The 18,730-nt window shown below is 40.5% G+C and overlaps 1 pseudogene across 1 annotated transcript in view; it reads right to left on the reverse strand.

The window, feature by feature from the left end:
* Positions 1 to 288: 288 nt before the first annotated feature.
* LOC309601675 (protein hinderin-like) overlaps positions 289 to 18,730 on the reverse strand; it is a 158,145-nt pseudogene continuing 139,703 nt past the window's right edge. Inside the window, exon 11 of the transcript XR_014230903.1 lies at positions 289 to 502. The product of XR_014230903.1 is annotated as a protein hinderin-like (transcript). The remainder of the gene's footprint in view (positions 503 to 18,730) is intronic.

Below are 18,730 nucleotides of genomic sequence, written 5' to 3' on the forward strand. Positions count from 1 at the left end.
AGAAATGTTGTAGATATTAAAAAAAATTCTATTTTAGAATGATTACTTGGCACATGAAAGGTTTAGGAAAAAAAAGTTAACGCTTTCTGATTGGTCTACCCCAACAACGTTCTTGCACCATGATTACTAAATCCAAAATGAAACTGGATGCTAATTAGCTATGTTTTAGAAGAGGGAAGACAAGCAGTTGTCACTCAAATAATTTAAAAATGGTACTTTAACACAAACAAATCAGCAATAAAAAGGTCCCAAAAATTCTACAGAAGGGCTGTAGACCAACAAGGTGTGTCAAATGAAGAAAATCTCCTCAAGGAGCCATCTCTCCTCTAGCTCATCTGCTCTGCTTCTGGAGCTGCGATGGGTCTGGTACCAAGACGACGGCCTGTGGCTCACATTACGAGGCATATGCATTTTGTTCCTGTCATAAGATTCTCTGCAAAGGTGTCCTGGGGCAGATATCGGACTCATAGCTTCAACCAGGTCAAGAAGACAGGCTTCATACCTACAGAAACACACCAAGAAAACGGAGCTCCATTAAGCATCACAGAATCATGCAGGAATTCAGTCCAGTCTTCCTGCCTTCATAATTCAGACTAGATTTGTCTGATGGGGGCCACCAGCACAGAACGAATTTTGCTGTATGGGTTCCTATGAGGAATACCAACACAGAGGTAGTGAAAAAGAGGCAAGCAAAGCATGGGTGCTCAGGTTATTTTAAGCTGTTTCATTAGCTTTTCCATTTGAGGTGTGTAATGTCTTAGTTGCACTCCGGAGACTGAGGACAGACCTCAGAGATATGACAGCCAAATACACCGAACAGGTACAAGGCAGACCCACACAGGTAATGGTAAAGTGACTTATACACATGCTGCACTTTTTTGAATAGACGTCTACACTTGATTTAGTTTCCCAGGGATTTGAAAACAGCAGGAGACTTTATTGCCACAAACTACACATGCTTCCTGTAAATCTCTATGCACTATATGGAGTCTGTCTAGTGGAAGCACTGAAGGAATATAATCCAAGCAAGGCAATACAAAATCAAAACGTCAGGCACCAAGAGAGAAGGCAGAGGTGCTCAACATTACTCAGGCTGTCCTTTAAGTGTGAGTACAGATGTGGGGGAAGGTTGCAAGCCAATGTTAGCTGGTAATGCACACTGAACAATGGCAGTTACTTCAGACAGAGACTTCTTATTAATATTCACACAAGACAAGACTTGATCTAAATACCAGCACAGAAATGATCATTGCAATATATTTCCTCCTGTTCAATTTTAAATGTCTTAATACCGTTTCCACTGCTTCCCCAAGGAGGCTATTCTACAGTCTAAGAGATATCACTCAAGAGTTTTACCCAAAAGTCCTCTTTGTTCCATCCTGTTAGCATCAATCTGTCTAATGTTCCCAATGCTGAAATAATTCACACATTCATTGACTTACATGCACAGAACATTATTCACAGCATCCAACCTAAGGCATTAGTGTAGCTGGTTGGTTTCCATAGGGTCCCTCTCTTGTAAGCAGAAAGAGTTCATCCATAGGGTGAGGAAACAGCTCAAGCCGTTTCCTGCTTTGAGTCCTGGTGGAAAAGCCTCATTTTTTCCTTTCAGGACAGTGGGAGCCTAGGAAGACTAAGCAACTAAGTCAGACAGCTGGGGTAGGTTCCTCAACTCAGATAGGTTGAAAAACTGTTAAGTACAAATATTCACAACAGTTTATTGATGCGAGATTAGCAGTGGCAAACGTATTGCCCAGAGACAGACTACCACTTGTGCAGTCCAACAGCACCATGCAGCAGCAGCACCAGGTAAAAAGACTTCCTTCCCTAAACTAGCAACGCCACGCAAAATATCCTTCATTAGCTCCAGCAGTGAGTGTTATGTCCCAACCATCATCAGAAAACTAACCATGACAAGGTAACTTGTAGTTATGTCCAAGACACAGAAATACTTCCTCAGTTCAAAGGAGTTAACTGCGGTACTGATGGGTTAATGCTGATGTTAATGGCAACCATTGGAGTTACACTATGATTGCTTGGAAAAGTCATATCTTGTATTACGTTCAATTTTTATTGTTTCTTCCAATCTGATGGTCGCCATTGTTTCTAACACAGTCCGACTCAACATTACTGCCTCACAGGGCTCTCTCCTCTGTTTGACTACCTACAGATTGTTTTATTTTCCTTCAGATGTACTAGCTTGCATTTCACCCAATCAGAACCCCATTTTGCAAATTTCTTTTTCACATTTTAAGCTTGTCTACATGTATTTCTATTATCTGTCTGTTTAAATCACCCCTAATAGCCAAAAATGAGCGAATCAAAACAAAAAAATACAGCTTTAGTTTTGTTTCAATTGGACCATGTAAGTCGTTAACCCTACTCAAATGTGATGCCTTACAGTTAGTTACCCTAACCAAAAATTTCAGAAACACATGGGGGTTTTGGGTAGCCAAGGAAGACCATTTTAGAGAGGCCTGTTGTTTGCATTAGCATTTAGAAAGTACCCTCTAAAAACTGAGGCTCCTTAAAGATATCTCCAACGCAAGATGGAATAAGCCACAGTGATAGTGAGCACTAGCACATAGCTATATTAGACTTTTCACGTAGAGAAAGTTTTGGACTAGGCTCTATATAGATATACACAGATGCTTTGAACCCCAAAGAAACCCAGTTAACACATACACTGGTTTGATTAGCGTCCTGGTTTCAGCTGGGATAGAGTTAATTTTCTTCTTAGTAGCTGGTATAGTGCTGTGTTTTGGGTTGAGGATGAGAATAATGTTGATAACACACTGATGTTTTGTTTCTTGTTAAGTAGTGCTAAGCTGTTGCTAAATAGTTGCTAAGTAGTGCTTACACTGGTCAAGGACTTTTTCAGCTTCCCATGCTCTGCTGGGTGCACGGGGGGGGGGGGGGGGGGGGGGGGGGCTGGGAGGGAGCACAGCCAGGACAGCTGACCCAGACTGGCCAAAGGGCTATTCCATACCATATGACGTCATGCTCAGTATATAAAGCTGGGGGATGAAGAAGGAAGGGGAGGGACAATCGGCGTGAATGGCGTTTGTCTTCCCAAGTAACTGTTACGCGTGGAGCCCTACTTTCCTGGGGATGGCTGAACACCTGCCTGCCGATGGGAAGTAGTGAATGAATTCCTTCTTTTGCTCTGTTTGCGTGCACGGTTTTTGCTTTACCTATTTAACTGTTCTAATTTATTTTACTTCAATTATTAAACTGTTCTTATCTCAACCTGTTATAAGTTACTCTCGCTTAAATTAATTGGAATAGAGAGTTGATTAAACAATAGAAGCAGTTTATTGAATTAAGTAAGCAGCCACAAGCAAAACAGCACTGGGCGGCCGGGGAGTCACAGCTCCGCCTAGGCGCGCGCTCTTCTTACGACGAGTCCTGTTTTTATAGACCGCGGGTTCCGGGACACGTTGGCACATCCTGGTCCGTCTTGCGCATGCGTGGGCTGTTGCTAGGGGGTCGTCTCGAGTCTCCTGGTGGTCGCGAAGAGGAAGGCTGTAATCTTCCTCGGTCTTTTGACTTCTGCATACCTTCTTATCTGGCTTAAGACACAGCATGAGCCGTGAAGCAGGATGTTTGCGGTGGGCCGAGTCCCTCAAAGGATTACACGAGCTTATACTTATCAGGAAGTTAACATGGTTTGTTTGCCTATCCCCGTGTCTCCACTCTGGTTATTGTGAAACCTTGCCCCCCTCGGCAATCTTCCCCAAGTTAAGCAATGAACAAACATTTACAAATTTATCACAAACCCACGAGCTTTCCGACTTTCACCCTTCCGATTCTCTCCCCCATCCCACCGGTGGGGGGAAGTGAGCGAGCGGCTGTGTGGTGCTTAGTTGCTGGCTGGGGTTAAACCACGACAATTAGCCATACTGAAAGGGTTAAAGCCAAGATAGACAAAGCCACTGCCTCAAAATGCCTCCTGAAAGAATTAAAGTCTAGGGGCAAGGAGGATATTTTAAATATCTTAGTCACTTAACTAAACAAAAGAAAGGCCTTTGTGATTTAGGGAGCAGTTAGAATGGTTGTAAGATAAGGGGGCTCCGGGATAATCCCATCCCAGACAACTGGGCCTTGGGAGAACAAATGCACCGAAGACAGGAGGTCACAAAAGAATGACAACAGCCTTGAAGGACACCGTTTACGTGATCCTAGGACTGAGTTTGCGCAGAAGCAAAGGTCAGTCAGCGAACACAGTGAAGAAGACTACGAGCCTTCATCTGAAGACCCCCAAAGACCACCTGAAGACCACCACGGGAGACGACTGCGCATGCGGATCGGACATTTGCATATGTTAATAAGTTCCAGGAAATCTCATGTTTATGTAAATGATTTCTCGAAACCCGGTGAATATGTAGGATTTTATAGTATATAATCTCTGAAAGTCTACCAGATCGGTGGAGCACTTATGGTGGAGAATCCCCAGTGCTGCCCAGCACTGCAATAAAGGATACCTGCTTAATAGTAACTTCGTTGCTATTGAGTTTCATTTCAGGGACTCTCTGAATGCTCCATTTCTCCCTTGGGGAGATTCGGACTGTGAGGAGAAGCATCCGGGAATTTTTGTATCAATACCTAAAACTTCTTTTTAGATTAATCTAGCCTAGCATACAAATGCTTATCTCCTCTGACTGTAGTGCTATCATAAAATTTCAATTTTTCCAGCAGCCACATTCAATCAATCACAGATTAGATAGGGAGAAACCAAACCAGCCAGTGCATTTACAGCAAATGTGCAGGCCCTAGATTTCAGCAGTACCTTTGAGTTAATTTCTTCTACAAGTTTATCTAAGTTTTACAGTGTTTCTGCTATCAGGAAGGCTAAATGATTTGGCAGATTACAAGCACAGCAAATAGCAAAGATTATGTAAAAGACCAGGTGTTGTAAATCAGTCTATTTGACACCACAGTTATATATGCAATAAAGTGAATGAACTCAGCTAACAGAGCACTATCTGATAAAGAGAATACTCCTTGCAGGTATTTAGTGTTTAATCCCATGATAATGGTTTGCCCTGGTTTGTCTAGGCAACATCAGACAACATCTGGCTGGAGGCAACAGAGTAGACCTAGAATGGTTTGAAGCTCGCAAAGACAATTTTCTCCCCATTAATTTCTATCCAAATATTTAAAGAGACACAGTCAGAATCCTTGATACAAAAATTCCCGGATGCTTCTCCTCACAGTCCGAATCTCCCCAAGGGAGAAATGGAGCATTCAGAGAGTCCCTGAAATGAAACTCAATAGCAACGAAGTTACTATTAAGCAGGTATCCTTTTATTGCAGCGCTGGGCAGCACTGGGGATTCTCCACCATAAGTGCGCCACCGATTTGGTGGACTTTCAGAGATTGTATACTATAAAGTCCTACATATTCACAGGATTTCCGAGAAATCATTTACATAAACATGAGATTCCCTGGAACTTATTAACATATGCAAATGTCCGATCCGCATGCGCAGTCGTCTCCCGTGGTGGTCTTCAGGTGGTCTTTGGGGGTCTTCAGATGAAGGCTCGTAGTCGTCTTCACTGTGTTCGCTGATTGACCTTTGCTTCTGCGCAAACTCAGTCCTAGGATCACGTAAACGGTGCCCTTCAAGGCTGTTGTCATTCTTTTGTGACTTCCTATCTTCCGTGCATTTGTTCTCCCAAGGCCCGGTTGTCTGGGATGGGATTATCCCGGAGCCCCCTTATCTTACAACCATTCTAACTGCTCCCTAAATCACAAAGGCCTTTCTTTTGTTTAGTTAAGTGACTAAGATATTTAAAATATCCTCCTTGCCCCTAGACTTTAATTCTTTCAGGAGGCATTTTGAGGCAGTGGCTTTGTCTATCTTGGCTTTAACCCTTTCATGCTCAAATCCTGAAATGCAACTTTCTCTAAAACCAGGATATGTATTCCTTGCACGATCTGAATAAATGCATAAATAAAAACAGGTTTCATCATTATTATTATTAATATCACACTTAATGGCTTCAGTGCAGTCAAAGCTGCAGGATGAGGCACCCAAGAGTTAGAACATTTCAAACAAGAAAACTGATCTGGCAAACTTGGCTTGTGAATACTGAATGCTCTTTTAATGCAAATTAACTGCCAAGGGTGTGCTTGTATTGTTCATACTTCCCAAGGAGAAAAAAATTACCAAATGTTCTGCAGAAGTACCAGCACTGTACATTAAGCCACATACAGAAATTCCTCACGTATAGATGTTCAACCAAGCAACCAAATGTCCCATCAGTGCTAGATGCTTAGACACATTTTCTCTGATGGGTTTTGCCCTCTCAACAGAAGGAAAATGAGGTGGGCAACTGTCCCTTTAAGGATGGTGATAATTCAGTCTGTCTTCACCTTTTTGGTACATTTGCCAGCATGCAGGAAAGTCAATGAGCACCTCCATGACAGACTGGAAAACAATATCTTTTCTAAGCCTGGTTTTGGCACTTCCACAATGTATATTTTTTCATCTAACTTTCATGAGCTTGAAAGTCTGCATGTTTCATCACAGGAGAAGAAAATTTGTAAAGTCTACAAGTTTGGATTAGAAGTCTAACTACTTAGACAGCTAAAGTTTGGTGAAAGTAATCTTATCATAAAGTCTCCAAAAATTCCATCAGGAGAATGAACACAAAGAATTAGTGTACAAAGCGTGTATTTTCCAAAGGCATCTCAAAGTTTCTTAATTCTTAAAGAAAAAGATCAGACTGCAGAATATTTCAAAGCAATTAAAAAAAGATCTGAGCCTTTTATTTAAAATACATCACACAATGTAAAACAATATATTTACACAGTGTCCTCAGCAAGAGCCTCCCAGAGTGCTGTAAAACCCACACCCACATAATAGAGAGCTTACAGTATCAGAGACTTTTAGAGAATTCTCCGAGGCAGTATTCACAGAATCATAACCTAGAGAAGGAAAAGACTTATTTATTAGATCATCCAGCCATCTCCCTGCTGACCAAGAACTATTCCCTACAGTGTGCTTCCTCACATTTGTTGCTAACAATCAGCCTCTCGTTATTCTCCTTGGGAAGTCATTCCACAGCCAAATATATCTCATGCTATCATTACCATTATTACTTATTTATAGGCTACAGTATAACCTAAAGGGCCTTGATCGGGATCAGGGGGACACACTTTACAACCACTTGTAAGAGCAATCCTCTCTCCAAAAGAGCACACAGTCTATATAGATAAGGCAAAGTCCAGGGGGAAAGATATAACATAAAATTAAAGAGATCAGAATAGCATGGCAAGTGCCACAAATGTTCCATGAATTTTTGCTTCGGAGTTTGGTAGGAGGAAAAGGTATATGTTACAAACAATGTTTCTGATTGATAGTCAGCTAGAGATAAACAATGAGGATTTTCTTCCTCCCAGCTTCACGCTATTAGTTATAGCTAAAGATCTGGCACGGTACTGAGAAATCCGTCTCCTTTTTTGGTGCAAATACTCCTTAAGTATTTGAACAACATTACATTTATCCCTTGTGCTCCAGTCTCAGTCAACATTTATCTGAGCCACACGTATTTTAATCTTCTCTCATAAATCAATACCTCTAGCATAGCAACAGATTTTGCCACTCTCCTCTGATCTTTGACAATATCTTTCTAGTAAGCGATCACCCAGAAATGAGCACCACATTCCCCTGGTGAGGTTACACAGAAGCAGAGAGGTGATTAGCTCCCTCCAGCACTCACGCAATGCTTGTCTGTGCGGACTCGGATGACAACAGCCTTTTTGCTGCCGCTTCATCGCTCCGCACATCCCTCTCTCACGTGTGTATTGATACACCACACTGCAACACATCCCTGTATGCTGCAAGACCTACAACGCCAATGAACTCAATGCCTCGTTTTGTAGGGTTACTAACAATTATCACTAAATCTTGTTAAAAAAGGAATCAGAGATTACAGTCTTGGCACAGGAGAATTTGGAGAGAAGCAGCAGAATTGGGTAACAACACCACACCTTTGCTAACTGAAATGAGCCATGCTTGGCAGTGTTATGGGACAACCCTCCATCCTCAGTGTGATAAACAGTAGTAAAGAGCTAAAGAGGACTTGGTCTTGAAAGGGGCTGAGTGCTGCTGGTTTGCCCTTGGCCTTTTGCATACCAAGCACAGCCAGTACACTAAAGGACACTGGATCCAGCAACAGCATCTCAAAAAACTTGTACCCTAAGGCAGGGCTGATGATAAGAGATTTTTCTTCCTCAGTTTTCACCCTGACTTCACCTATGATAGCATCCAACCAGCTGTCATTACTGAAATAAGAGTTACTGCTGCTCTCATTCCTCCTTGCTACACAAACAGGCCATTTTCACTTACCTGGTAGTCAGAAACCAACACCTGCTTTCCTCACCTTTCCCTGCACTCCCGTCTCAATGCTCCCAATCCTCTGTTATCCTACCTCTTTGCTCCTGGTAACTCAGCTTTTTCTATTATTTCCTCATTGGACTTTCACTCAGACCCTGCTGCCATGTTACCAACCTGTCAAATACAACTGAAAGGGCTTCTTCATTGTTTTTGTTTCTGTGTGCTTTTAGTAGCTAAAAAACAACAAAAAAACCACCCAGATATTGTTTCTTTTAAGGTATGGCTGCAGGCAGCTGAATTGGCATAACTGAGGTTGTAATAATTCTGGAAGGGGAGGGTGAACAAAGACATGAGTGTTGGGAAGTAAAGAAACCTTTTAAATCAGATCTGCCAGTGACAGAAGAATAATTTAGAATGAAGTTTTAGTATAAAAGAAAGAAATTACAGAACCACGGAACTACCATGGAGTTTAACAACCACCTCTGCAATCACTCTGTTTGTATTGTCCTTTTCTCCCACACACCCGTTTCTGTCTCATCAAGTCTGAAAGCTCTTCAGATCAGAAAATGAACCTCAGTATATGTACAGCACCCGGGGCCCTGACTTTGCTGTGATATTACATAATAACTTTGCACTTCAGAGCATGCTTAGCTTTTATTCCCTTTAAGCACTCTGTCATCATAGCATATCTTCAGCAAGATTTTCACGCTTTATTGTTCTGGGCCAAAACTAAGCTGTCACCATCTTTTCTGCCATACCTCATCCCCCTACTTCTCCTGCCTTAACAGCCTTTCTTCTCAGTTTTTTGCTCTTACAAGTTTGTCCCTAAGCATCTTTCCCCTCAAAGCAAACTAATTCAAGGAGTCATCTTTAAAATTATGCTTTTTCTTTTATAATGTACTAAAGCCTCTGACAAAGGGTTGCATATGTAAGTCACAGTGCAATTCTGAACCTCCTCTCTGCCAGTCTCAGTGTTGCCCCTTAGTTTTGATTTCTTTTCCACTCTTTTTCCTAGTGTGCTTTTGGCAAAGCTGGGACTACCTTACGCCCTGTACACTGCCTAGAACTTTGTTGGTACTAAATAAGTAGAAAACAAATTTAAGGGGCAGGGCTTAGGAGAAAAAAAAAACCCACCACATACAGCTTGCAAAGTCCATCACCATTTACATGGATTAGCAATCTGTCTTTTTCACAAGCTCAGTCCAAATTCCCAGCCTGCCAGATAATAAATCAACTTTTTGCTTCAATTATACAGTCACTGGGAGATCTGCATAGTTTTAGGTCAAGCACTTATAACCTTTTATGATTCCAAAGTTTCTTACCTTGTCATTTAGTTACTGAACTGTGAGCTTTCATTGACTTTCTAACCATTGTGGCAAGAACTGCTACTAGCTGTGCAAGATTTAAAACCTCATTGAGCAGAGGAGCAAAAATTGGACCACAGTAGTTTTAAGTATATATTGGGGTGGAATCATGACCCTGTGGAAGCCAATAGAAGTTCTGCCATTGGTTCACTGGGGCTGGGTTTCTTCCCAGCCTGCTGCCATCTGTTGTGTCGGGGTGAATAAGTATTGCAAGCTCTCTACTTTACACCCCGGAAATGAGATGCCTCAGTGAATGCTTGGAAATTATTTATTTTACCTTTTTCTTTTCTTTTTTTTTCTATCCTGGTGAAATATTTTACATACAGTCAATTGCCGTACCTAAACACCAACTCTTCCTGTGGATCTGTACGATCCTTCCTCTCCTGCTTGTCAGCTTAATTTCTTCTGCTGTGGCATGGAGTGTTTAATAGCAAAATCTAGCACTCAAATTCTTCTGTTTCTTAATTATCTCTGCCCTGTCAGCTATATCAATGAAAATAAGTTATCGTTAGACAATTCAGATACCAGTAAACACCAAGTTGTGATAATATAGAGTCTTGTATTACTGTCATTATGAAAAAAGCTGTTTCAGGGAGGTCTAAAAAAATTAAATAAGCCCAGCACTTCTAAATGGCCAAAAACCTAAAGATATCATAATTATTCTTCAATATCTTAATCATTCTGTAGAATCATGATCTTGTATAATGGCCATTTTAAATGAAAGGTTTGCTGCTTTGCACAGTTGCCACTTCCTTCTAATTGTGAATTAAAGCATAATTTAGCGTGGCTCTGTGCCAGCATGACTAGAAAAATTTACAGAAACTAACTCTGGTTGAAATAGGGGGGGGGGGGAAAGCAGTTAGATTTCTTTAAGTAACAGAAAATCACTCACCAAGTTGTACTTCAAAACAAAACACTAGAGCTTTAAGTTGACAAACTGACTTGAATTAAACCACATAAAAAAGGGCTTGCATTGTAAATCTTACAGGACAAAAGTGATGGTAGGTTATAATTCTGTTTATTAGCATGCACTTTGGAGAGTTCAGGGCAAGTGTGGATACACACCCATTCCATTTTATGCTGCACATTACTGAAAACACATTCCCTATAAATAATTCATAAATGCATTGTCTGAAATTTCAGATTCCAAAAATAAAACACAGTTTTCAACTTTATGGTTGCTTGGTCTTCAAAACAGAAATAGACAATTGGATGGATGGACTTGGCAAACCTGATAAGAACCCATCAGTTAGAATTACACTCCAGAAGTAAATGCAAACATCTCCCAGCTCCTGATCCCTGGAACAGCAAGGCCATGATGATAGCCCTTGTGCTTGTGCTAGCAGTCCCTTGGTAGGGAACAGGGAGAAAAAGAGAAAGGGCAGAAGTAACCAAGTAGTGAGAAGAAAGTGTTCAGTCAGAGGCTTGATTTTAAAAAGAACATTTATTAGAAAAAACAATGCCTTGCTGTTCTCTGTTCATGAACTGGGTGCATAGCAGGAGAGTTAGGAGAGAAAAGGACGTTTTACAGGATGGTGTGGTAGGGAGCTATTGGGGTTGAAACTACCTAGAAACCCAGAGGAATTAAAATTTGAAGTATAGTAATAGTTAAAATACAGGGAATGGACCTACTTTGCCTTGCAAAAAGCCCAGACTGCACCACAAACATGAGCTCTGCTTGTTGCTCTCAGCTTTTAATTGGTATCACTTCCTTAATGCTAATGGCATAGTAGCTGGCATAAGAGAGGTGAATAGAATCTTGTAGTTCATCTAAAGTCTAATTTCTGCAGGGAGCAGAGTGACCACAACACCCACTGAAGAAACTGAAGTATGCTTCATAGGCTAGAGCGCTTAAGTTTTATATGCTTTGTGATTCTATATCTTGCTGACATTATATATGCAGTTTAGGCTAAGTTTCTTCTTTTTCCTTCATAACATACTCAGAAGCCTTACATCAGATAGCAACTGCTTTTCAGCCAGATTTGCATTCACTTGCTCTGTTCTACTCACTGTCTGTTGAGAGGCACACACAATTTTGGATAGATTATCTAATGAAACCCTTGGTGCCTAGCCCTAACAGAACAGCCCACGATCTCCCTATTGACCAGCTCTTTATTTGAACTCATTCACTTCAATTTGCCCGAGAACAAACATTGCAACTGAGCTCAAATACTTGGCATCCCAACGTATTGATTGCTTGAGTGCAGATCATACGTGAAGAAACAACGCTACCATAAAAATTGTATTCCAGTACCCAACAGCTGTAAAACTTCCTACTCTGCACTTGGTGTGGAAGGGTTGGGACTATCTGTCGCTCCATTCATTTCCAGGTGTGCTGAACTCTCTGGGGTAATCTTTAAATCAGCTGAGATTTCATACATCAAAGATGAGGATACATAATTCAAGAGAAGCCACTGAGATAAAACAGTAGCTGTAAAAAATAGAGCATGGTGGTGGTGCCTGGCTTAGCACGTCAAAGAGGGGCGACTGCTGGCAAGGAGTTGCACGCAGTCAGCACAAGAGCCTGCTGTGTGGCAAAGCAGGTAGAGTAGTTGTAAGCTTCCTAGGGACACAGGCACTGAATGGGCTTGACACTGTTCAAGTACCAAGTTAGAAGGCATCCTACAGAAAAAGCCAGCAGTAAAGCATGGAGTACAATGCGCTCAGGCCTGGTGTCCCTTGGCTGTAGTTATTGCACGCTAAAAACCTCTTTCAAAAACTTTACACAGGTGGTAGGTGTCCCACTGAGATAAATTACCTACTTTCAGTTGCCGAACAGATGGGCAGGGAAGTGAAATTTTAGTTTGTTCATTCCCAGCAGCAACTAGCAAAGATGATCTTGGGCTCTGCAGGATTACTTTTTGATAACCATACACCTGCAAACAGTCCACGTTTCTGTCAGAAACTACATAAGGTCATCATTGATATGCTACAAAATAAGGCAGGGCATTTAATGGCTCAAGAGACTGATGCTAAGTCTCTCATTCCCATATTCTTCTGAATATATTCTAGGCTGAGAGGGGCCAGAAAGTGTACAGAGAGGGACCTCAACAGACAGGAAAAATGGGCCCACAAGAATCTCATAACATTCAACAATGGGAAATGTGAAGTCCTGCACTTGGGGAGGAATAACCCCAGGCACTAGTACATGCCATGGTTGACTGGCTGGAAAGCAGCTTTGCAGAGAAAGACCCGGACACTTGCTGTCCTGGTTGACAAAAAACTGAACATAAGCCAGCAAAGGCCAGCACTGCCAGCAGGCCAAGGGAGGTGATCCTTCCTCTCGACTCAGCACTGGTGGGACACAGCTAGAGTGCTGTGTCCAGTGCTGGACTCTCCAGTATAAGAGAGACATGGACACACTCGAGTGAGTCCAGTGAAGGGCAACAAAGATGATTAAGGAATTGAAGTATCTGACACAAAAGGAACGTCTGAGAGGGCTGGGACTGTTCAGCCTGGAGCAAAGGAGGCTCAGGGTGATCTTATCAACATGTATAATACTTGATTAGGGGAGGAAAGAAGATGGAGCCAAGTTCTTCTTGGTGGTGCCCATTGAAAGGACAAGAGGTAATGAGCACAAACTGAAATACAAGAAATTCCATTCAAATGGAAGGAAAAAAGCTTTTTTATTATGTAGGTGGTTGAACACTGGCACAGGTTGCCCAGAGAGGTTGTGGAGTCTCCATCCTTGGAGACATTAAAAATCTGACAGACACAGTCCTGAGTAGCCTGCTCTAGCTGCCCCTGCTCTAAGCAGGAGCTTGGAGTAATGATCTCCAGAGGTGCCTTCCAACCTCAGCTATTCTGTGACTTCACAGTGGAGTATTTCTCTTCATAAACACATAAAACCTCATGGACAGCATATGACAAAAGGGCAAGGACTGACTAGCAAGGACCGGACTCTGACTTACCCATACAGTACAGGCATGGTGCAACCAGGGAAGCTTAAAATGCCAATGCCTGCAAACCAGGAAGCGCCATTAACCATCCAAACATTAACTAAGGGCTTCAGCCCAGAAAGCTTTGCAACTCACTAAAATCAGATCAGATGCATGGGAAACCTGACAACATATTTAAACAAGGGTTTTCCCTCCCTTCCCCACATACTTTACCAAATCACTTGCATCTATTCATGTACAAATATATCATAGTGTAGTGCACAACCCCATACACATTTTTTTCTTTTTGAATAAGATGGTCATAACCACACTGTAAGAAACTTTTAGTAAAAATATTTTTAGTATCTTCACTTTAAGCTTGCAAATATTTTTCTGGCAGAAATCCCCAGCTAACTTTACAGCAAGACCTCTCAAAGGAAACAGAACTCTTACTTAAAAAAAACAAACAAACCAACCAACCAAAAAAACCCCAAACCAAAACACACTACAAAATGAATGCGACCCAGGGGCTTACCCTTCTATGCAACAACACGAGCAGAGTGCACAGAGACAGTGAAGTCTGCAGGGTGTGAAATTAAAATTTTCACACAGATACAATGAAGTAATGATACAATGTTATAACCTTGGCACAAAAATCTTCTGGTTTGAGTAAAGTCAATGTCATGTGATGTTACGGTTTGTGCACTGGTAGAAATGGTCTGCTGCTAAAAAGTTCGTAACAAAACAGAAGGAGTGAAAACAAGAAAATTGTATGGATAATTACAGTAGGCCTATACATTCTAGTGATCTCGACGTTCCTTAAGATGCTCATCACAGTAGTATCTAGCTGTCACTACAGGCTGAGTTAAGAAAGCACACTTTTCTTTCACGTCTAGAAATCTAGGAGCTTAGATGGCATCAGGAGATAGGAAAAAGAAGATTGAAAGAGATTTGAACTTGGCAAGGAAGGGGGAGAGAGAGGACATCTCTCTTATTAGGTCGGTTTGTTGCTTATGAACGAGGTGGATATGAAAGTTCCAAATTCCAAGCATATGGATAAGAACAGGGATGCACAGAGCAATTAACAGAGTCAAGCAGAAGCTGGGATAAGCAGCAGCTGGAGCACTGTTAAAGTCCTTCTAGGAATTGCTTCACCTGTTACAGTAAAAAGGGAAGGCAGTGCTGGAACAACATAGGCTCCTCAGCAAGGACAAGGTCATCGGAACAAAAGTGGAGCTTGAAAAATTCCTGGCAGATCCACATACAGGGACACAGACACAATTAGAAGAACCTGCCACGTCAGGCTCAAGACTTACAAAGCAAGTTACAAACTGCACCCTTTATACTACAAATATACCTACACAGTGCAACACTGAATTATCAGATAATCTGCACGGAACAGGAAGCATTTTATTTCTAAGAGTATGAAAAAGCCTGAAAACTCATAAATCATAAAGCTGCTTGTACATTATGATGTTTCACAGATACCTGATAGACTGACAGATGTGCACACACTCTACAAAATATATTTATAGATCTGAACTATGGGGGGGGGGGTGTCTGAATTCAGTACTTCTGCTCATCTGAAACCACAATTTCATGATCACAGGCACAGAAGTTACACACACAAGAACTATTGGTAATGTGTTTCCAGTAACCCTTCTGGAAATGTAACAGAAAAAGTCAGTCTAACAGTGCAAATCGTTCCTTACAAGGCGTTTCTCACCCTACTGATCCAAGACGGTACACACAGAGAAACATACAGCTAAATGTGACTTAATAAAATCTTCAAGTCTCCAGCTTATTATTTTTTTTTTTAATTTTTCTCATTTCATTCCAGTGATTTCATTAGGTTAGACTTCTTCATCTTTATTAAAAAATAATCAGAACTGAAATGTTTCAATAAACCCAATTTCTGTTTTAAGTAGTAAAAGATGATTCAATACAGATGAAGCAAAAATGAAAGTTAAAAGTACAATGGCATTAGAGGCTTTGAGAATCTCCTTTAAAAGATTTTAAATACATAAATTATATATTAGTACTCTGGAATGTCTTTGTTTTTTACAGAAAAAAGAACTTTAAAAGCAATTTTTTTCACTATGTTCTCCAGCTGTATGTATCAAAACAAAATCCTTTAAAACTTACGGGTGGGATGAACCAAAGGAAAAATACAACGCTTAAGGCACCACTATTAAAACAGACAGAGCTAACTTTCTATAGGGCAGAAAACAAAGATACAATATTATTTTCAGTAAAAGGTTTAATTTTCCATTATGTTTTCAAATTATTTCCCTCCAACATATCCAGACTAAAGGAAATAACTTCCCCTCCCCCCACACCACCACCAGAGGGCCATAAATGAAGTACCACCTCATAAACAACACAAAATGGATCAAATTATCATACGTGATCCCAAATTACCTAGGAGCTAGAAGCAAGTTGCACTGAGAAATTTAAATGCTAAATATAATCAATATTTACAATGAAATAAATGGTGAAAAAACCCACAAGATACTGTTTTCCTTTAAGGTTATCTAAATGTTGAGGAGAGAACTTCAGTGCTCTAGTCACAGCCCATCACAAAGCCAAACTTAACAATATTCAATAGCATGCATTTTTGAAAAGGAAATTTGGTCTAGGAAGAGAAAAAAGTCACACCTACAGTAAAAATTGGTGCACTCAGCTTGAACAAAGATCTGTAACCAGGGACTACCCCATCAACTCTTTGTTTTCTTCAAATATGTATCAGAAAACTAGAAGGTAAGTTACATGATTCAGGGTTCCCAAAAGTAATGCTGGAAAGCCTACAAAACAAAAACGTATTTAACAGTTCAATAGTCTTTACACTGAAACACTGCCATGACTTTCCTTACCCAAATGTGGAAGATACCTTGGTTATTTTATTATCCTATCCAGGAAAAATCAGGGCCCAAGTCTTCTGTTGTTATATCTTATTGTAATTCCACTTGCGTCAGTGAACAAATTCCAGATATGTAACACTACAAGATTGAGATTTAAGCCCAGATATTGTGTTTTTCCACATCAGAAATGTCTTAACAAGGATGTTAAGAGATGAATGTGTAGTTATTTTAAAATCATTATTACAATCCATATATTATGGATGACTTCAGCTAAAAAGCTGTATAAGTTAGAGAAAACCACAATGACACAGTCTTGGGGTATGTGGAGTTAAGAACACAATAACAAGAAGTCAGGATACGGGCTAACTGGACCTCTGGTCTCTGTCTAAATGTTGCACGCTCTGAATGTGCCATCTCACAATTCTGTCTGATGGCCACCAGTTTCTCCAGTAGACCAGACAATAAAGAATTGTTCCCTATTCGTTGTCTGCATCACTTATGATTTTATGAAATTTTAAGGTATCCTAAACATAGTTACCTCTTTTCCAATCTGAGAAGTCCTAGTCTGTTGGGTTGCTCGTTCCACAAAATCTCTCCCACATCTGAGCAGTGCAATGGACTGTTCAGATGTGACAACCAAAGAGTAACAACATACATTACGTACTTAGATTCAACATCTCTATGGAGCAAAAATTTCCTATAGCAGTCTTTCACTTCAGAAGTGGAAACATAAAAATGAGAAAGTTTGTTAAAAAGAAATTAAAAGGGGCAGTCAAAAGGGTAAAACATTTGCAAATGGCACACATTTGTCTAATAGTCATACTAGGGCTCCAAAAAAGGACACATGACCTATGGAGAAAAACTTCAGAAGGATGAACTGGAGTCATACCAGTTAAGTGGAACAGTAAAGTTCAGTCAGGTCCAAATAAAGAAAATAGCAAAGAACAAACTGATAGTTCAAGAAAAAAAGAAAAAAAAAACCAAAACCACAACCAAAAAATCCCCACAATAAATTCCAGCTAAAGACTAAAGGTTATCCTGCTAAAAGCATAAGGTCTAATAACAAATTACACTTTAAATATATAAAAAATAGGAAGTCTGAATATCTGTTAAAGCCAAGAGGAGATAAAGTTATAAAGGAGCATGTAAGGATGATAAGGCCATAGCAGAAAAGCTCAATGAGCTGACACATATTCACCATGCAGGAACTTAGGAAGTTTCTGAAGCCACAGAGGACACGGTGGAAGACCTGTCTCAAGTTGAAGTGTCGTATACATACATTACAGAACAAATCAACATGAATGAACAATAATAAATTGCTGGGATCAGCTGGTACTCGCTCAAACTTCTGAAGGAGCTCAGGTATGAAATAGCTGAACTATTAACTGTAGCACATAACTAATTGCCTAAAACTGCCTCAGTTCTGGGGCAAATTTAGGGTTTTTTTAAAGTGATCTGGAATGATACAGAAATCTACAAAGGAAGAGGTCTGATGTTTAGAACAAGCAGATTGATAGAAATTATAATAAAGAATCGATAAACTTGACATATCGGCAGAGTCTTTAATATTAAGTCTTAATTCACTGGGGACCTCTACTAGATTTGTAGAATTATTATGCATCTGAAAAAGGAAAATACAGTTTATATAGTCTATCTGGAGTTCCAAAAGCTTTCTAGCAAATCTATCACCAAAGTTGCCATAAACTGAGAGGAAAATCCATTAATGGGTTGATAACTGGTTAAAAGGCAGGAAATAAAGAGAAAACATTAAAATTGGTCTGCTATAAAGTGGCCAGGGAGGTCACCAGTGGAGCCTCACAGAAATCCGTTAGGGCCTGAACTCTTTAATGCATTCATAAGTGGCCTACAGAAAGGATAAATAATGAGACGACATTTGCTGCTGATACTATGCTATTCGTGGTAGCAAAAACAAAAGCTGGAGGTCTTCATTGAGGCAGAGAATTAGAATATCATGAAGGAAAAAAAAAAAAGTACATTAAAAACTGGAAATGGGGCAAATGAAATAGTATAGAGCGCTGGTTAATGTCCTTAAGTGACAGAGAGGCAAGAATTTCTTTTGTAAGTAGGCAACTCATCAGCTGGAAATAATTGAGAAGACAGAGCTGTGTCCGTCTGCTGAGACCATCTCCTGATGCACACTACGTTTGACTAGCAGAGGTGGGAAATGACTGGTGCAAGGCCCTGCTCAGACCTCAGAAACACTGCGGTATCCTGGTCACCTATGTTTGAGTTACAGCATCACCACTTTGTGTCACTTTTTAA

The sequence above is a fragment of the Platalea leucorodia genome (genome assembly GCF_965183815.1).
Source record: "Platalea leucorodia genome assembly, chromosome: W".
Classification (NCBI taxonomy): Eukaryota; Metazoa; Chordata; class Aves; order Pelecaniformes; family Threskiornithidae; genus Platalea; species Platalea leucorodia.